The sequence below is a fragment of the Amphiura filiformis genome, chromosome 13 (assembly GCF_039555335.1).
Source record: "Amphiura filiformis chromosome 13, Afil_fr2py, whole genome shotgun sequence".
In the NCBI taxonomy this organism is placed as follows: domain Eukaryota; kingdom Metazoa; phylum Echinodermata; class Ophiuroidea; order Amphilepidida; family Amphiuridae; genus Amphiura; species Amphiura filiformis.
Window position 1 is genome coordinate 36,866,587 of NC_092640.1, and position 22,554 is coordinate 36,889,140.

The 22,554-nt window shown below is 35.1% G+C and overlaps 1 protein-coding gene across 1 annotated transcript in view; it reads right to left on the bottom strand.

Annotated features, from left to right (window-relative positions):
• LOC140168289 (neprilysin-like) overlaps nucleotides 1-13,519 on the bottom strand; it is a 43,695-nt gene extending 30,176 nt beyond the window's left edge. Inside the window, exon 1 of the mRNA XM_072191643.1 lies at nucleotides 13,252-13,519. The gene's annotated coding sequence lies outside the window, so the exon portion shown is untranslated. The remainder of the gene's footprint in view (nucleotides 1-13,251) is intronic.
• Between the last annotated feature and the right edge of the window lie 9,035 nt (nucleotides 13,520-22,554).

Here is a 22,554-nt window from a genome sequence, read left to right on the forward strand (position 1 = left end):
TAAAGTATACTTTTCACATGGCCAAATAAAGTATACTTTTCAAATGGCCAAATAAAGTATACTTTTCACATGGCCAAATAAAGTATACCATGCTCTACATATGGCTTAATAAATATTATACTTAACATATGGTTCAATTTGAAAATTTTCTTGTTGTAAGAAATTAGAAAAGGAATATTTTTTTAACTACCATGGTTGCTTTCTTGTCCAGGTAACACCACACATGTCAAGTTCAAATGCCTTGTCCCTCCCTACGGGGCACATTATTGCAACACATCAACAACAAATGTACAATAATACAAACAATATTATAATATAAATCAATACAAAATCAGATCAATGTTGAATAGTTCATGCATCAAGCCCGGGTATAGGCATTTTGGAGCAAATGTGTTTACAAGTTATTTGCTTTGAAATTACACAATTATGTTCTTGGTGGAGCGAACTGAAAATCGCAGGTTGTTCGAAATTTGTGCAGCTTACATGAAATGATCTGTTGCCCCACTGGTTTCTGGCAACTACATGTAGCTGTTTCTTGAAGAAGTCTTTGTGTAGCAGAACGGAGATTACAAGCTGGTGATACAGTTCTGGACCTGATATATACAAAGTCTTTTAGACAACAAATTTCTTTGTTCAAAAGTAGCTAATGCAGATCATGTAAAAACAGGTGTAATGTGGTTTCATATGTAGACCTGTATGTTCATGCATGCCGCTGGTAGCACTTTATACAATGTTTCGAGTTATCTGTATAGTCTGTGCAGTTGAGTCTTGTGATGCCATGCAACAGAGTTGCCAATGTCTATCGTTGAGGTTATTGAATTCCTCAAACATAGCACATTATACCATTGACCATATGGGTACGGAGAATTCAGCAGTGTTGTATGTTGACTGCATGGGCACTCATGAATGAAGCTGAATGAGCGTGTAAGCTTACCCAATTATCAGCATTATATGGCATTTCTTGGTGTACAAAATATTTTAAACAATAACAAATACATGGTACCTTCTTTTGTGTCCATTGAATGCAATCAGAAATCCAAGTCATAGCATATATCCATGTAAAATCCACAAAATGAGAGCTCCCATCTTAATATGCCATGTCAAAAACAGCTCCAAACAGAATGACAGTTATTTTTCAAATCCACAACAATATTGTCATGTGACAATTTGCATATCAGGTCAAATGCTAATCCAAGAAAAGTACAAATTAAGTACACTAAAAAGTATATTAAAAGTACAGTTGGTGACCTCCTAAATGTTTAAGTCCCATAAAAGTACAAATTAAGTACAATGGTGCTTTTGAAAAAATGTCTGAGTCTGAAAAAGTATATTTTAAGTACATTTCATGAGGTCCAAAAAAGTTTAAGTCCAAGAAAAGTACAAATTAAGTACAGAAAAGTACAAATAAAGTACTTGATGAGGGGCAAAATCTTTGGAGTCAAAGAAAAGTACAAATAAAGTATAGAAAAAGTATAATAAAAGTACAAAAAATTTTAACAAAGGGGAGAAAAAGTACATTCAAAGTATACTTTAATTGTACTTTTAACTCGAAAAGTACAATAAAAGTACTTAAAAGTACACATAAAGTATACTTTATTTGTACTTATTTTTAACCAGGGACACCTACTTCCAATACCAGAAAAAAATCCCCCAGAAATATACAGCAAGATATTTATATGCAAGTTGGAACTGACTATTATATTTTCTTTTCTCCCAATATTTTTTCCAACAACTACCTTCATTTATACAATCATGTTTATATTCTTCCAACACAACATAGATTCACATATCTATATGATCACAAGTAGGGAATTTACATTTCATTATACCCCAATATTTCCAAGTGTTACCATGGTAATATATGGTTAGTAGTGTCAATAACTCTGAAAATACCATTAGCCTCTGACCCCGTGCCAGGTTCAACCACAGGGCTGGGCACAGGCGCCGGGTAATTCAAACTCATACATGTACTGATATATAATATAGCACTATATTTATAGATGCACACATGTACTGTAGACTGAGATGCAAGTTATTACTTTAATATTATAGTACAAGATATTTTTAAAATAAACTTGGGCAAACAATGGCAGGTAACTAGTTACTAACTACTAAGGTAAATTTAAGTCTATATACTGGGCCATTTTCAATTTTACACTTTAGCATTTTAGCACAAAATAAAGGTTAAATTTTGCATGTGTTTACCGGGCCCATTTTCCAATTTAAACTAGGTGAGGCATATGAACAGTCACCTAAAATGGCAAACAAACTGGACGGCTGCTATATCAGACTAATGTTAATTCAATGCATTGAAATCGAATTGAATTGAAATGAATTTTGGGCAATTTTCATTTCAATGCATTGGAATTGAATTGGAATCGAAATGAGTGGGCTTGGGCATGAATTGAATTGGATTGGAATTGAAATCATCGTGAGCAATGAAGAATTGAATTGGATTGGAATTGAAATCATGTTGAGTGATGGAGAATGGAGTGGAATTGAAATGAAATTCAGCTTTGATTTCAATTCAGCATTTCAATTCACAAGCAGATGTCTGTGATTCCAGATCATTCCACCTGTAAAAAGTGCCCTTCTCCGTTCTGAATTCTGATACACTTCCAGGTCTATTCACACAAGAGACACACATTAAAAACTTTTGGCACTAATCATAAAGCCCTATTTTTCTCAAGCTCCTAATTTTCATGCTCAAAAGTCATTGTACATTTGAACAAATTATGAGAAAACCATTAAGAAAATGCTTATATCTTTGACAGCTTTTTTCACACTTTTTCAAAAGTACAAGGATTTTGGGTGTAAAATCTTAAGAGCAGGCGACAGGTAGGGGGTATCTAATAGTATCAAAACCTTGATTTTTGACATCTTTGAGGTCAGTGTGGGGACAGGGTCCCATTATCGATCGTACCACACACCTTAAGTTTAGAAAATAGGCCTAATGTGCATGGTGGACAAGAAGTTAAGACAAATATTAGGAAGTCAGTCACCTAAGAACTAAGAAGTTCCAAAGTTTCATAAAATAGGACACAGAGGTCAAGGATCACTCGCATTGTTTGAATGTGAAAAGTGAGTTAACATAACAATAAAGTATCTTCTGTTGAAATGCTTTTGTGACAAGTAGTGTACTTGATTTTGACTTTGTGTTGCTGACGCAAGTGTTATGAAATTGGTAGTAAAATTTAAAACAGTGTCTAGATATTAAACACCATTCTAGACACCATCTTGTCCACGATTTGTAAACATGTATAAATGCTAAACATGTTTAGTAATTTGATGCCTTGTGTTTAGATATTAAACACTTAATGTTTTGAAGTTTGACATTTGTTTAGACTTTACATGTGTTTACAAATCGAGGACAAAACAGTGTTCAATCTCTAGACACAGTTTTTGCAGTGTGCCTTTGGTCAATTAACACAAACTGCAACTGTATTGGAATTGGAATTGAATTGGAATTGAAATGAATGCTCAGAATTGAATTGAAATTGATTAGCTGTTAATTTCACTGCATTGGATTGGAATTGAAATGAAATGATTTTGAAAATGAAAAATTGAATTGGAATCGAATTGAATTAATTCTAAAGCAAGGTGGATTGAATTGGAATTGAATAGCAAGACTCCAGGTGTAGAAAGAGAATTGAAATCAATTTTCTGGAGTGAAATAACAATATATCAGACTTTCCAAAACATGGGAAAAGAAAACCCAGGAAGTCTGTATCGATAACCTAAAGGCAATTGACATGAGAGTTGAGTCTCCAATTGTGACAGTGATGCAAGTCAGGGGGCCATTTATACCTTTCGAGGACACCATTTGACATATTTATATTGCATATGTAGGCAGTTACGGGGGGGGGGGGTGTTTTTGGGTTGGTTTTAGGGGTTTCAAATCTTCCGGAGTGAGTCAGCAAAACCAGCAGCAACTTGACATAATTTTATGAGAAGTTTACACAACTTTGGGCAACTTTGCATAACTATGGGCAGCTTTGCGCAACTTTACAAAATGTTTAGGAAACTTAATGCAACTTTCCGCAACTTTGTTAAATGTTTCGGAAACTTAATGCAACTTTGCGCAACTTTGCAAAATTTTTAGGCAACATAATGCAATTTTTGACAACTTTGCAAAATATTTAGGCAACTTTGCGCAATTTTGCAAAAAATTTAGGCAACTTAATGCAACTTTGCAAAATATTTAAGCAACTTAAAGCGACTTTGCGCAACTGTGCAAAATATTTAGGCAACTTAATGCAACTTTGTGCAACTTTGGTCATTTTTGACAATTTTGAACGAAGTTGAGCAACTTCCCCTGTGACATGGGGCCTTATACTAGTACATGTACTTTCTATGGCATTGGCATTATGCTTTTGGCATTTTGCATATATTTTTTTTTTATTTACACCTATTGAATATGTCATATAATTAAATACATGAATTTGTTTGTAACAATTTCCATGAGGTGGTTTTTTTTTTGCAAAAGGGGTTTATGGAAGTTCCCAAGGGAAGTTCATTGCTTGAAGGATAGGACTACTTCCAATTCCAGAATTTGGGATCATATTATCCTGTTTTGCCAACTTGCTAGTAACACAAACTATTATACTGAAAAGTCATATTTAATGTTTTATTGGTTATAGGTCTATATACCAAAAACATGTTTTTATAGGGTGTTTTTGTATGCTGTGACAATCAACCCTATAGTAAATTGTACCATAGGCCCATGTTTGAAGGCCTATGATTGTACATATTCAGTAAATACCAGTATATCATGAATCATGATATCATTGATGATATGTGACCCGCACTGACAAAACCAGGAACAAGTCGCATTTTTGACATTTCATGATTTGAATAAAAATGTAAACACAAGACAATAAGCTTTAAAATGATACCAAAATTAAATTAAATAGCATCAATACTTTTCAAGATGAATAATTTTGTAAATGATACCTTGATATTTTTGTCAAATTGCTATTCTGAGTAATGGGTCAATTAGTTTCATAGCATCAATACTTTTCAAGATATGGATAATTTTGTAAATGATACCTTGATATTTTTGCCAAATTGCAATTCTGAGTAATGGGCTAATTATTTTCCTGCTTATTGAATAGGGATTATCATATTTCAACTGTTATTTATTGATTAAATAAACCTCTTTTTAATAAGTACTTTCAATGATTTGAAAGTCCACTTAGTCCCACAGGTTTATACCATGAAATTAAGAATTCCACAATTTAATTTCTTTATGGGAATGTAATCTTTAAAGGCCTATAACTCAAAAAACATGTCTGGCGACTTGTTCCAAGTTTTGTTGGAGCTGGTCACACAGGAGTGTTCAGAAATGGGGGTTTGAAAATAATATTTTGTAATGAGTCGAAATGGAACTTAATGGAAATGGGTCCAACTATTTACCAATAATGGAAATAGGTCCAAAATGACCCAAAATAATAATATTAATAATAATTATGATGATGATGATGATGATGATGATAAAGTGTTGTAACCTTAGGCCAAGTAAAAATTGTTCCTTCTAGTAGGTAGGCCCCCTCTAATGATCACAAAACCTTCCAAAAGTGTTTCTTATATAAAGCATCTCAACTTCCTAGACATCTTTCAAAAAATGTTATAACTCAATTTCAAAAAACAAAAATGAAATTGAAGTTACCTCAAAAAAGGAAGCGGTAGGGGATGAGAAACATGCTTTTTTTACTTGGCCTAGCTTTATATACTGACTGGTATAAAATGAACATTTTATTTTAAAAGTTGATTATAGTTGAATATGAACCGACCACAGAGAAAAGGTCCATTGTCTACCCCGAGTGTTCCGGGGAGAGGGGGCACTCCCACTTTTGAGGTGACTTTTTGCATGCTTCGCGCGCATTTTGGACTATTTTCACATTTTTAGCTTAAAAGTTATTTTTCAGGGTCACTGACAGCCAATTTTTTGCACATGTGCATAATGAACCCAATTTTCTTGGTGCCCTCTTTTTCGACAAAACTGCCATAGACCCCTAGTGTCGTAAGGCACAGGTCACTTTCATATTCGAGTCCCCCCAGCTAAATCCTAATCCTTTAGTTAGTTTTAACTGGCAATAAAAGTCAAATTTCAATAGTTTTGCAATTTGAGGGAAAATTGGCTAAAAACATGCAATTTTGCATGATTTCTTACAATTGCAGTCTCAATATTCAAAGCTCAATTCTATGTATTCAAAATTTTGAGTAGGCCTATAGGCTATGAGTTTGTTCATAAATTTAATATTTTATGTTAATTTTGATAATTGAGAATAAAAGATATTTAGAAATTGTGTTTTCTGAAAATTAGAATCTGAAATTGGTTTTAGTACAAGGCTGGTCTTGATTGTCACGGCCAGGATTGGGATTTAGCTAGGCCTATATTTCATTTGCCAAAACAGGATAATATTTATTTTATTACAAAAAATTAGTATTGTATTTTTCTGGAGCCGGAGTAGTGTGAGCATCGGTATTATTGGGATTTTAGATGCAAAAATTTAACATGGACTGCGAAAAAGGTCTAGTGTAGATTCATATGACAATTAAAGTCACAAGACGTTCTGAGAATTACTTGGGCAAAAAATGCAAATTTAAATACAGACTTGTAGTATTGGGACCTGCCATAAGTACAGGTACGGGTCTCGGACCATGAGTACGGGTACGGGTCCCAGGCCATGGGTACGGGTATGGGTCCCAGTCCATGAGTACGGGTACGGGTCCAAAGTCAAAATAGGGCATGAGTATGGGTACGGGACCGAAGCCGTGGGTACAGGTACAGAAATTGGGACTCGAGTATGGGTACGGCTCCCAATATGGGTACAGGGTACAGGCCATGGGTACAGGTATGGAAATTGGGACTTGTATGGGTCCTATTATAGGTATGGGTATAAACAAATTAATTAAACAAGTACAAAAAGAGATTTAGTATTGGTGGTTATAGTGAATCTAGCCTAAAGGTGACATATTTTGAGATGCAAGTGAAAAAACTATGTCTATGTATGGACACCTAGACTGTGCAATACTAATTTCAACATACATTTAGCAGTGATAGTAGTGATGTAGCTTTCGAGTGTGGACTCGGACTCAAGTCCACTTTTTGCTGGACTCGGTCGGATTCGGCAAGTACTTGGGTTCGAAGTCTACCCCCGAGTCCAATTCCAGTCCAATCAATCCATGTACAATGTGGAAAAATTATTTATCTCAAAACATCAATTGGAATTACATTAATTGTCCGCAATTTAAGTAAGTAGAAGTAAGTAGAATCATACATGCACATCTACATCCTCCAGATTATCCATTAGCATATCATTAATTATGCACATCCAGTTAATTCTATCTGTGTTTTATTAATACCGGTATTTAAAAACCTCTATAAATCTCCTATAAATCCCAAATTTCTGTATGGTAAGGACCTCTGTATTCATTGACTCAGATGCACTATAGTCCAAGCCTGGGCACAAGAAATACATGTGATGTGGCTGGCGGAAAATCTCACACCAGTCACATTATCATGTCGTTCCACATGTGTGCAGCATACAAGTAGTGGAGTGTATTTGGATGGGGAATATCAAAATGATTAATAAACATAAAAGCTATATAATAATGATATTTTAACATGATAACTTGAAATTCCCCACAAAAGAACAAATCTTGAAATGTTTTCCCAGTTTGCTGGTTTTTTTTCTGTATTTATAATTGATCAGTCATTGTGTGAATGAGACATGTAGCATATGATACATGGATATGGGTGGCAATGTGCACAGGCTGTTACAGTGTAGCAGCATTCATGATCATTTTGTGTAGCCAGGGCTGGGTTTATCTTTTTCAGGGCCCTGGACCAAGCTTAAATAAAATTAAGGGCACTTGCTATAGCTTTCTATCTGGATCCATGTGTTACTCCCCACCCAACACCATCCATGATGTAACCTTTTTGTTTTAAATATGAATTTATGATCAGAGGACTCGCATTGGGATTCATGAGTGGAGTTAACATGCATCTGGGAAGTGAGAGTATTCTATTCTCACTTTTCTGCATTTGTGTAACCATGTACTGTATGGTACCCGTGGGTACGGGTACCGGACCATGAGTACGGGTACGGGTCCCATGCCACGAGTATGGGTCCCAGGCCATGAGGACAGGTACGGGTCCTAGTCCATGAGTACGGGTACAGGTCCGAAGTCAAAACAGGGCATGAGTACGGTCCGGGTCCGAAGCCATGGGTATCACTACAGGTATGGGTACGGAAATTGTGGTTCGAGTACGGGTACGAGTATGGGTACAGGTAATACAAATAAGCCTGATCCAGGGGCGATGCACCCAGAAACTCTTGGGATTTTATGTATTTTGTTTGAGTGCAAAATGGTGTCAAAATGGCATTTATGCTTTTACAAAAACCTTCAGCAAAAATATTTTTAATCTGGGTAAAAATCGGAATTAAACTTGGGCCTTTAAAAGGTATTTGGGGAAAATTTGGGAAATCTTAAAAATATGCAGGGCCTCTTGAAGCCCTGAAGATCCTCTACAAACATTTTTACAGTATTTTGGATACAAATGGTTGGATCTGTAATGGTTCAGTGGAGTTTCAAATTTTTACTGAGGGATGTGGAATTCAAATAGAATAGCCCAATGATGTGGCCAGACTCCTTTTTACAATACAGATAACCGGGACAGATGATATACTCGTACGTATATATCTCTATCTGCTACCCAGCCCCGGGACCCAACACCGCCACACACACAGTCATATCAAAAACTCAACCAAACAAATTAACATGTACAAAACAACAAACATGACAATAACTGAACACGTGCAGCAAGGGGCAGGTGCCAGGGATTTCGAATTTTTCTCTCTATTTCTTCCCCCTCTCTCTTTCTCTCTCAGGCCCCCGTTTTTCTTTTCCCTCGCTTTTTTTTCTTTTCCTTCCCTTTCCCTCACCCCATCATAAAGCGGCCCCTGCATGTCTGGGTGGCACCTGAATACAACTTGTAAACTACATGTAGGCCTAATACATGTCATGGTCGATTCCAGTGAAAACGAGACAAAAAATCTCTCAGGGGCTATTTTAAAACTGTTTTCCATTTCAACCGACTCATCAAATGAGAAGATCATTATCTTGGGAATCATCAGGCGGAAGTGCCATCTGATTAAAAAATAGCTTTTATTACTAGACCAATAAATACATGTACATGAATACATGTATAATTTACATGTGCATTGTATGTTGCCTACGAATTTAAGCCTATATATTAATATTTCACCTGTTGTACATCGTAAAGTTTCACTTTCTTTAATATCTTTTAATATTAAATGTGTAACCCATAGATTAGACATGGGTGAAGACTTTGAATGCAAAGTATAATTTTATTTTACATAATCTTTATTATTTTTTAAGAAACACCCATAGGTATGATTGTGTCAATTCTTTGAGGTCTTTTTAAACATGCTGAAGTGGCTATCATTTTAATAACATTACTGCATTAGTCCAAAAGGTTACAATAAATGCTTTATATGATTTGGTATATAGTTGCAGGATGAGGATCTTGGATGGATTCGTGGGGTTACAGCTTAATTGTTAAATAAAAATGACAATTACTTTTTCGTATGTCAATAATTCAGACTCAACCAAAATGAATTTTGATCAAAATACAAACTACAAGAAATATTTAGAATTGATCGCATTTGGGTATCAGCATTGTGAGAATAATAAAGTAATCAAATATCAAATAAACACAACAAACAGTTTTATATTAGTATTTGAAGTAAAATCATTCCATATTTTCAGTATGATGACAGTATGATTCTGCTAAGTGACAGATAAATCTAAATAATTATATGAGTAGGATATATGACAGATCACAGATTTGACAGCCCCCCTAATTTGGAAAATGACCAAATAAGTTAAGTCAACAAATTTGAGATCTATTTTGACATTTTTAGATAATCGTTTCACATTATGTGTTGGATTTAAAGGGCATTTCGTGATCCACAGCCTCATCCCCCACTTTTCTCAAAAAAAGTTGAGATTTTTATATCACTGGAATACTCTGGCTACATAATGTTTATGTACAAAATATTTCTTGCAGATTAATTCGTTTAGCAAAGATATCGCGAAATTTGAATTTCGTTCTGGTGCACCAGAACGAAATTACAACGTATTGTCTATGGAGCAGTGTAATACACATAATCATGCATAACTTGCAAACGCAAAATTGTAATCAACTGAAATTTTGGGAACATGCTTTTTTCGTGGAAGAGGATGCTAGGATCACGAAATACTCCTTTAATTGGACTGGACTTGGACCGGACTCGGCTTCGAGTCCGAGTCCTTTTGTGTCTGAGTCCGAGCCGAGCCGAGTCTTTTTTGTCTCGAGCCAAGTCTGAGTATGACAATAACTTGAACGATACATCACTGGTAACTTCACATATATGATTTTGTGGAATTTTATACAGAAAATATCCGGGTAAAATATACTCGTAAAAAATAATCAGTAAGGTACCAAACTTTGTTTTTATATACATTTTTCAGAACGATCATTTTATTCTTGATACGTGGGTATAACAACATTAGGCTATTAGCCAATCTGGAGTCCACAAACCTTTGTGGAATTCAATTGTTTTGACTATATTAATATATAAACTGATGAAGAGAGATCGAACGGTAAATGATTTCATTTTGATTGAAGACCATTCAGTGACATTATATGGTGCTTTATCTTTTAACTTGTGGGTATAAACGGCAATTCATTTAAACCATGGATCATCGCTTGACCTTTGGAAGTGGACATGATATGCTCCATCAATAACATGATCGCCTTGATATTTGGGAAGTTCACGCAGAGCTTGCACTACTTGATTTGCACATTTGCACATCACTGTATAAGTCTATGGAATAAAATTACTACACATTTCCAAAAATAAGAGTAGCACTTTGCTCCGCGATACAGCCAAACGCTGACACAGATACATTTTGTCTCGTTTTCGCTGGAATCGACCATATGTCTGATGTATCTGGCATGCAGCAGTGCCTGTAAGGGGGGAACGTGTCTGTGTAGGGGTGTGTGTGTATGGGTGTGCAACCGTGGAAGTGTCGCTGCTTGTGCAGTGTTACATGTAGGCCTAATTGGCCTATACATGAAGGGCAATGTATTCAGGGGGGATAAATATTAGAAAAAGAACATACCAATTGTAAACAATATTAAATATTCTTGTAATAAAATGTCTTGCAGTTCAATCATGGATTCATGTGCTATACAGTATACTTGTCCGTTTGTGATATAAATTGCAAACATCTATTCAAAATTGGAAAAATTATAGTGAACACACACAATCCACACCAAACTACATGTATGGGACCATGATACATCCTATAGGTCCCTTGGCCTTGCCTGTTAAAAGATCATGCATCCCCACTGAATTTCATAAATTAATTAATATGATTAAAATAAAATGTAAAAAATAATTAAAAAGTTCCTTTAAACTTTGTGAGAAGTTGAAGTGGGATATATATAGGCAAAATATGTATTATAATTATAAATAAATATTCTGTTATTAATTGATAATATATTATTACGATTCAACTATTGTGACAGATAAATCTAAATATAGACCCCTATGATTAAATTGGCAAATAAGTGAAGCCAACTAATTTAGGATCAAATGATCAAATGACTCGGCTCCAAGTTTGAGTCATATTTTTGGGTGGGGGTGGGGGAGGGGAGGTGGTCATCTCCTATTTCATAAAAAAGGGATACTAACCCTTTTTTATTATTATATTTATGATCTTCTGGCCACTAGAAGATCATGGCCACTATTTTTATAATCTTCCCGGTTTTGAGACCCACTCCCTGCAGATACCAGACATTTGTACGACCCTTTCAATTCACAGACACAAATACCCAGATATCTGTATATTTTGTACATGTACATTGATTGAAAATTGTCTTCTTGATGGTAGTAAAAAACAGTGACCCACTGACCCCTCCCCTTTCCGAAGAAAATGACTGCCCCCTTGTGTCCGAGTGTGAGTATAGCTAAGTCTGTTTGTGTCGGAGTCCGAATCCGACAAAAATAGTCCAAGTCCAGACTCAAAAGATGAAAATTTGGATTTCCGGAGCTTGGATGAATAGAAAAAGTCTGGATATCCGAACTCCTCTATAGGTCAAGCGTATGGCTATGTCTGAAAAGTCCGGATTTCCGGAGCTTGTATGCATAAAAAAAGACTGGATATCCGAACTCCTCTATAGGTCGAGCGCGGCACTATGTAGGGAAAATTTTTGAAAAGTCCGGATTTCCGGAGCTTGGATGGATAGAAAAAGTCTGGATATCCGAACTCCTCTATATGAAAAGTCCGGATATCCGGAGCTTGGATGGATAGAAAAAGTCCGGATATCCGAACTCCTCTATAGGGGGTGTGCGCTTATTTTCTGGAATAGCCCAATGTGTGATAGCTACTTTATTTTTCAATCATAACAACTATTTAGTATGGGTTGGAAGTTTCAGACGATATAGTTTATTCAGAGACACCCTGTAAATCTGATGTAAAATGTAAAATTTTGAAAATATTGTTATAGGCCTACATATTTTTATTCAATTGGATAAAGTCTTTTATTGAAATTTACTAATACTTAATAAACTATATTCATGCATATTGTCTTTTTAAAATGCGATTCAGAATATTTATTTCGCTATGGTATCGAGAAAAGTAATGCTCCACAAATACTTGAAATCCTTCCAATTATTCCAAGGGTCAATGTATACAATTGCAAAACGCGACTACTATTATAACGAATTCAAACTTTTGAAATTAATGAAACAATATTTCTTCAAACAATATATATTTTCTTTTAGTTGACAAAAAATATTAATTAATTTTTTTTTAATGTGACAAAAATCAAATACGGCCTATCTGTTCAGAATTAAATACATTGTAAATTATTTAATATCAGATACGTTATGTCCTGCAACTAGATCATAATAACTTAAAAAGTGATTCAAAATTAGGAGCTACCGAAGGACAAAAACGCAAATTCTTGGCCTACACCTGACTCTCAAATACCTGTTTCCACCTCGGACTTCCGTATCTAAATTAACATGTCGCATGTAACTGGTGCGTAATAACTAAAAACATTAAAAAAATAAGCAGAACATCACAATACGTTTGATCATAGACCTTCACCCATAAAGAAACCGACAAAAATATTTACCGTTATATTGTCTCAAAAATATAGCAACTTACCCTATAATCGGCATATAAAAGGTCGCCCAGTAAGAAAATCCGAACGCACAGTAGCGATGTCAAGTATTAAATCCGCTTAACCTGATCGCGTCAAGTCCAAGAGGCTAAATTTGACTGTTGTTTCTTTACAAGTATGATTTTGCTGTATTCCGTTCGGTGATACTGAACTTTGACCAAACACAACGCCCAGGTAAACGTGTTTTATGATACCAATGTTTACTAAATTGCCAGGACGTGTTGCCTGAGCTCGATACATGCCTACTGTTAAAGAAAAAAGTGCTACTATTATCATTCACTTTGAACTTGCAAATAAAACCTGTTACGCGTACTCATGTGAACCTATCAAGCGACTGAAATGAGGATCATGTCGCCACAGTTGTTTTCAAGCTATGAACTGATTCACATTTAAATCCCTTTGTTCTTTACTGTTTAAAAATCCGATGGCTTCAACTATTCTTTACTGAATATGTCACATATTAATGATGTTTACTTCATATTAAAACTGAATAATTTAAAAGTTCTATATATATCATGATGTGAAAATATGTCACGATATTGTCCTATTTTGTCATTTTACCCTTATCGGGTCATGTGATACTTCTTACGCAGAGGAAATGTAAGAGGGAAACTTACAACACAGGATTTAACATGTTTAATATAAACAAATGACTCAGTTGGGGACCCGGAGAATGCACCTATCTCAGGTGTGTTTAGTATCTTAGATGAATACTGTATATGCCTTGAGCCATTACCAAGCTTACTATAAAAAAAAAAGCAGGAAAAGAATATCTTTCCATCAACCTTTCCGCGGTTGACTGCTCTTATGCTTTGAGGGCGAGAAATTGGTGAAACTTTGTTTTTCTTTCTCGCTCTCATCTAATTTATCACTACCAGATTCCAGTTATTATTCACGTTTAATTGTAACAATACACCCACCCAATTTGTTGCACCAAAAACTAAAACAAAACACTAACTGTGTTGCTAATATTGAACGACATTGGGCGTATGGGGTATTAAATGCGCGTAAATAAACCATCGTTCTTTTCAAGTTAAATTATTATACGATGATTAGTTCTGAGGCTAAAGGTGTATTTATAATGGTCGCGATACTTTTGTTGAAGGCTTAGTTTTGTTTGGTTTCCTTCTCCGTTTTTCCCGAATAGCGTATTCCCATTTCTCTACATTGCACAGTGTCAACACCCTGTATTATAAATATTTTTCCATACAGCTCAATACTCCGTTGAAATCAATATTCTATTATTGACACAGATAAAGAAAGTTTACCTGAAAACAAATCGATTTGCTTGTAATAGAAACATCATATGGGGTACTAGAGCATGCACAAATCGTAATAATGTGTAGAATATAGAAACTCTGTGGTGTATCTCATATGATAGTCATGGTATGCTTAGCCTGAGTTGCTCGGCCTATCTCGAACAAAATCGCCATGCGTAGCTTTTGAAAAACGAGAGGATTCGCTGTACTATCACGGCAATTTTTGACACGAAGATATAGGGATGATGACGATGTGCATTGCTTCCTTTAAAATGGGAAATCATGTACACTCCGTAAAAAAGAATTAAGGTACTTGTTATGTTCACGCCTGTATATCTTAAACAAAGACAAATTTGTCAAAATTAAAACGATTTTAACGGATGAGGTCTTTTAGTTGCTGGTTCTAATTATGACATATACCTGTATTTGTTTAGGACATACACATGTAAAAAACAACCGGGAGCCTAATTGTTTTGCGGTGTTATTAAACTGTGTGGTTTTCAAGTCCAGGGACCAGATTCACACAGTGTATTAAGTCAGTATTTTGTCGATGTCTAAAAATGTAATATTGGCACGAAATTAATACATTAAACAAATACATTGAAAGTCAAGAATTGGCCTATATATTATTTTTTATTTACATAGCAAGATTTTGAGTAGTGGATATGCACGTTCCAACAAAAATGAATATCAACAACGATAGAAATCTCTTTTGTATAATTTGACTTAGGGTGTAAAACTGTATATTTATTTTGCAACCTACGTATACAAATAAGTTACACATTTTCATAATTGTCAATCTACCGAGTTTCTCTGATAGAAGGATGAAGTATTTGGTAGTAATAGATCTTTCTACTCTACTCTACTTTTAGTCATACATTTTCTTATTATAAGTACAGCATATTTTTTCACTAAAGTATATTATCTACAGCAATTTCATAATGATTAAAATCATTCAGGTAAAGCACCACCCCACACTTCTATCATAAATGGAATCGTTATCAACAACTTAATGTGAAAATGTCCACACTTTAATTAATTTAACAGAACCGAACCATACGTACATAAGAGGGACGAGCCCATGAAACGGAAAATTTGATTGGGCAGTCATACCTGCACTGTAGGTTCACCACCAATTAGATTGACCATGCTTCCTGTGTAGGACATCATTAACAATGATTATCAAATTGATTGGACCGTCATCATGGTCATACCTATGCGGATGCCTATTTAGCCAAAGAGATAATTGTTCAGCATTTAATCACACAACACTAATTAACACTGGGTATTTTGTTATTTCACAAATCTAACAAGCGGACAAGCTGTTTAATCATTATATTAATTGCTCATCCCCATAACATAATAAATGGTTTCATGGTACGTTTCTATACAAAACACATTCATTATAGGTTCCTTATTCACTATTCGTATACATTCCCCGACCCCTGGCGATCAACCGTAAAGTGCAAAATAAGTGTATCTCTAGTCATAAAACCCCTATTTTATGCATATCCCCGTGGAACCAAATTATCTCGAGTCACCTGAAAAGTACAAATCACAGACACAATGTATAGAATAATTCCCTTGTCACATAAAGCGATTTCTACACATCAAGCAAAGATAAAGTGCCCAAATAAAGAATCTGGTATTTCAAACTTACATCACGTTATTTCCTTCATAAAATTCATTTCAATGTGTGGAGATAACCAAACGATGCACACTACTACTTATGGAGCGCGCCAACCGGCGAAACCATATGTACTCTCAGATTGCAACCCACCAGTGCCTCCATATTTCTCGGCATATGAATAATGCATATGGTCGAATCCAACCAAAAGTGTCCACGGGCCAAAAATAAAAGTCCGAAATAAAATGTCTCCACAATTTTTTCCTTTTGCCCATTGATTGATGACATATTGGCCTTATAGGAACCAAAAGTGCCATTACTAATCTTGAAAAATAAATCCAGGACGTGTGATAGTAAATGTGATATCAAAACCCAATGTTACCTACGAATACCACTAGGATGCTTTCAATATCGCAATACTAATCAACCTAAAACAAATGGAATATTCCCATTAACGCTTTTTTCGTGCAATGTAGACCACAGGGTGTCAGGAAAATGCAACTCAACCAGAAAATATTTGTTTTTATTTTTATAACGCGATCAATATGATCTTATTCAATTTATGCTAGTTTATTTTTGAAAATGAAGTTTAGGTCAGTTTCTGTATTTTATTTATCAAATGAGTATGAATCAATTTACACATTGTATAAGAACGAGTATGATATATGTTTTCAAGAATATTAGGAATTATACGCATACACCTAACGCTTTATACAATGAAAAGGTGAAGAAACCCAGGTATTCGTAGGTAACAAGAGCGATTTAACAATATCTATATTGAGTTTATAGGTTTAAATTTTCTATTATGGTAATGAATTAATAAAATGGTAGTTTTTAGATCTCTTTCAGATGGTACGTCCAAACGAATAAATGCTATTACCTTAGATCAAAAATTTTTGATGCTTTTAGCAAGATTTTGACCACTTCATTTTGATACAAGTAGTTAATCAGCAATTTTACATAATAAATAATTGTTGAATGAATCCGTATATGGGTAATAATAGTGTCCTGGGGTACCGCTTAAAGTTTTGACAATTAATTTCCATTGGTAGGGACACTTCATTACACATGTCATGTATTATGCTGTATTCGTAAGTAACATTTCAGTATTTGTAGGTAAGAATTAGACTTTTGGTGGATATCGCAATCAAAACTTCATTTGATAAAGCACTTTGAATGTATTATTTTCTTTATGTGCGTTTATTGATACTTTAGACCTTATCATGTATTAATAATGTCGGTTCACAGCGGTTGAAAAAGGATTGAAGTAAGAAACAAAGGCACTAAAGTGACTTTAATTTGCTTAATTGCACACAAATCGCTTAAAAATCGTTATTGCAGACTTGTGAAGTCCATCTTGGAGTCAGTTACGTCTTGTGGCCTTTCGTTTGAGGGCAACTACAATTAGCTTTATACCAGGGTCCATCAATGTGTTGTCTAGATCATGAGACAATGAGAACAGTCGTTTTTCCATGGTATTCGTAGGTAACCTTAGCGAAAACGTCAAAAGTTACCTTCGAATAAATCAATTTGGACACAAATTACTCAGAAACCAGAAGTTCGGTAAACATTTAAAATGAAGCACACATGACAGTTGACAAATCCAAATATTTATCCCCTTCTAATCTTCTTTGAATCTGATTTTTCTTTCAAATGAGCAGACCGTCGTCTATTTCAGTACGTATTTTTCACCAATTAAGCCGTATTCAGTTTTGCATGGTGGGCATGCATGTGAATTCGCAACTTTCATTGACATATGATTTGATAGCAAACATACAGGCCTTCGTTATGTACCAATATAGGCATTGGCATGAATGGCGGTGTTTCACAATACTGTCATGATGTCAAAGTGTATTCGTAGGTAACATTCGGTTACCGAAATTTACCTACGAATACTTGCTTTTATTGTTGACATCTCAGAAATATTTAAACGCAGGTTATTGAAACTTAGTAGAAATAAAGAGTGTATTACCCTGCACCTATTGCTTAACTATTGTTTACTATTCTCTCACTTTGTGGAAATGGCACAGCTTTTAACATGTATTCGGAGGTAATGCATATTTTTTTACCAAACCTACCTTTGTGCCATTTAGAATTTCTGGCAGCTAAACACAATAATAAAGATGTCCGAATGCAATGCATTTCAGTATTGGACATATCAAAGCTTGTATCAATTGCGCATATATTAGTGATTTCCATTTTTTAAAGATATATCTAGTGCTATGAAAAATTGTATTCGTAGGTAATGTAAAAAAATACCACTCAAAACATTATCACAAAAAATTCATAATTATGTACAAATATGTGAAAAATTGAACAGGCAATCTTTGAATACACACCTTTCAGGAAAATAATTTGGATTCAATCCAATGACTTCTTTTCATAACTGATTTAGATGTTTTTAAAAATACTTTAAGAAATATTTTGAAAAAATGGGTAAAAATAGCATGTTTTGGGGTATCTGTGTCTAAGTTTTTCACAGAAGGGGGTCTTATTATATATGGCGCGAAGCGTATGATCAAGGCGAATAAACACAATACAAAAACGAATGCCAATTGATTAATACTTTTAAGTTATGGCCCTGAACATGCCGTGTACACTTTTCGTTGGATTCGACCATATATGTACGGGAATGTCAAAAGGAGACACTTTTGGCAGTTACCATAGGTATTAAATAAAAGGAACCAAATTTAATGCCCACGTGACCCATGGGCGCCGTCATACCAAGACCACCAAGTGATCAGTAGATGTGCTACAGTGCTAAGAGGTAGGAATTTTTCAGACAAATATCATCAAAATTGCTGAAAATTTAATAGGCAACTTAATTAAAAATTGTGGGATTATGTTGTTTATTATGTTTTCAAGAACTAAATTTTGAAAGTTTTGGTCGACGGAAAAAATTATCGACGGAAACTCTTACAATAATACTACAAAGTTGAAAAAAATGACAAATTTGCTAGAAAATGTGGACATGCATCCCGCGTTTCCAATTGAAATACACTTTTCCAGACATCCTGTCTATATAGAAGCTGTAATGTCTGCGCCCATCTGGTCACGTGGGCATTAAACTAAGTGCCTTTATTTAAATGCCCTAAGATGACTGTTTGGGCAGGATCGTAAATGAAGAAATAGCCAAAAATCTGCCCGGGGATGATTTTTTTCACAATTTGGGTTTGTTGCCAATTTGTGATGATATTAATGTTTCAAAATATTGTCTGATAGTTTCAGATCGGAATATATCTGGCATCTTGTATTTTTTGAGACATTTTTCAAGGTAATTCCTACTCTCAACATTGTCAATAATATTTTTAAAGGCCGATATCTCAATTTCCATTTTTATAATACCATAACTTACGAACTCAATATCTCCGCTTAGGAATGTTCAATTTCATTCAGGAAAACGGCGTTGTGAAGCAAAATATCTCTATTTCCCCCATTAACCAAAGTTCTTGATATCTGATCCAGAAATTGAACTTACTACTTTATGTACGTTTCAGCAACACTGTTGCCTTTGTCAGCACTTGATGATGAGTGATTCCTACTCCAACCGACGCTAGATGTATCTCCAGCGTAGGTATTGGTGTTGCCAGTTGATTTTCCATCTGGGGATCTTCTTGAACCCAGTTTTAGAAACTCATCACAAATGTGTAAGAGTTGATACTCTCCGTCGTCTCTGTTTATGGTGGTGCCCTTTCTCTTTCTAATTTCTAGAAACTGGGTTCTAGAACTGGGTTCAAGTTTCTAGCCACAATATGTATTATATGTTGGAAATAAATGCGGCTAAGTCGTACATATAAAAATTATTATTATTATTATTTTCCATCCGGTTTAAATTAACACCTTTGAACCATAATAGTTCTGATAATATCCTAGTAAGGCGCTTTTAACTCTTTTCCTTCAATATATTTTACAACGTAATCAGTATCTAAGGACCCGGTGCTCAATCTCGCCGACTAACTCGTCGGCGTGCCCGGAACCGAAGCCGCAGACCCAAACCGATGCAACTATGTTGGAAAATAAAATACTGTTGCGACATGCACAAAATGTATATGTGTCTGCCGAATAAAATGTCATGTTCAGTCACCCGTTAATTGGCTTCATTGGACCAACTCGTGCATTTCTCACAACCGGCTTAAAACACTTGACAACAATTCCTAACAAATTACTTGAGTGCGCTGATAACATTCTTTGCCGGATTATATCGACTGATCCACAAATATCGATTGATCAATACAATGATTAAACTTCGTTCACACGGTCGGTAATAAGTGACGTACAACCGCTAATAGTGACTTATTACTTAATACGTCACTTAAGTCCGACCGTGTAGGTAAAATAAATATTAACAAAATGGTTTCGTGTAATGAATGGCAAACCGCAGAGCGAAGTCGATGCCCGTAATTGCTAGCGAAGACGCAACCAGTGATATGGCTACACTGTATCGAGCACCGGGTCCTTATATTATAAAGACAAACGGGCACACCGAAATTAGTATGCACTAATTTAAGAGATCTTTTTATTTATTACATTTGGCAAAGTTCACGCACAATAAACATAAAATGCTCAAAGATCAGTAAATTAGAGTGTATACAGGGATGGCGCCCCAATGGATGGCAGCAGTTACATCTTGCTCTGCATATTTTTAGCTGAAAACTATGCTTTTTGCTGTATTTAGTTCTTCAAAGTTATATTGATGGATTACTTGTAACTTCTAGACTGCACCTATGTATATATTTTCTACTTTGGAATTGAAACCTGGATGTTTTTAATGGATTTATATTTGTGATTTACATGAATTTTCTGTGAATTTTGATGTTGACATCAATTCAGTCACCACAACCAACATTAGCCTATGGATCAACCAACAAGACACCAGCTCATCACAGATGGCCATTGAGGGAGAACCAATCACCAATCAGCCTGAATTGACCATGCACCATGTACATAATGGAAACTTTTATTGACCTAATTTGCATATTGACTCATCTTCCTGTTCAAGTACCTACAAACTACTTGAGATAACTTTCTTTTATGCAATAGGAATGTAGTCTTCAAGCTATTGATTTTTACACAATGGATATCCTGCTTTTGAACTTGTTTATTCTTCTACTCTCCACTGGGTCTATTTATTTGTCTGATAAACTGTCTGAGAACTTTGTACAGACACCCAATATTCAACACGAAATATGTTATCAAAATGCAGCACCCAAACATCACAAATATCTTGCAGGAAGGATTTCCTATAATGTGAATAGAACTGCAACATTTCAAATTGAATTGTTAAAAGCTATGGACATAAATCCCCATCCTGGACCTACTATAGAAACCAATGAATTTGACAATATACCACATTCCTCATCTACACCCTCACTTGTTTATGATGCTCATCAGCTTAGATCACTCAATCCCTATAAAAACCAATCACCACCACGTCTCATGAATGAAACATGGAATATCATCAGAACTCTACAAATCAACAGGTCACCTATCAGACGTCGAAGGAAAAGAGGCGGTCGTCGTAAACCATGGAACTTTCTGCCTACGAATGAAGCAACTGATAACCCCATAGAAGTTCTGACTACGCTTCCAAATAAACATAGAAACAATGATCACGATACACCTAATGGTGCTAATCTATGTAACCTCAAACCCATACCAATGCATAATCCCAAAATAATTTCTGACACTAAAGTTTGTCTTTGGAATGCACGCTCTATCCGGAATAAGAACATTGAACTTACTGACTATATTGATGAACATGATGTAGATATTATGATAATAGTTGAAAGTTGGCTCTTGAATAATGATGATGTTGTAATTGGCGAGTGTACACCTCCGGGGTACACCTGTATTAATGTTCCTCGTATGTCTTTAACCTATGGTGACGGGATTGCTATGATTTATAAATCTTCTATGAAAATGCAACTTAAGAGTAATAGTAATGATGATGGTAGTTTTAAGTGTACAACATTTGAATATGCTCATATTTGTAACCAATCTTGTACTGTAAATTTTCTTATTGTATATAGACCTCCACCTTCAACTACCAATGGTTTTAAGTACACTACCTTTATTGATGAATTTGATAATTTTGTTAACGAGATGACTTCTCTTTCAGGACATGTAATATTATTAGGTGATTTTAATGTACACTGGGATAAACCAGACAAATCTGATGTTGGTCAATTTATCACCATGACAGACTCTGCTGATTTTATTCAACATGTTCATGGACCCACTCACAAGTCTGGTCATACTATTGATTTAGTTTTCACTCAATCTAATGATCCAATTATTAAGAATTGCACTACTGATGACACTTTATTGTCTGATCATTACTTGGATCCAATTATTGATGATTGTATTTCTACTCAGTACTCCAAACTGTCTGATCATCGTGG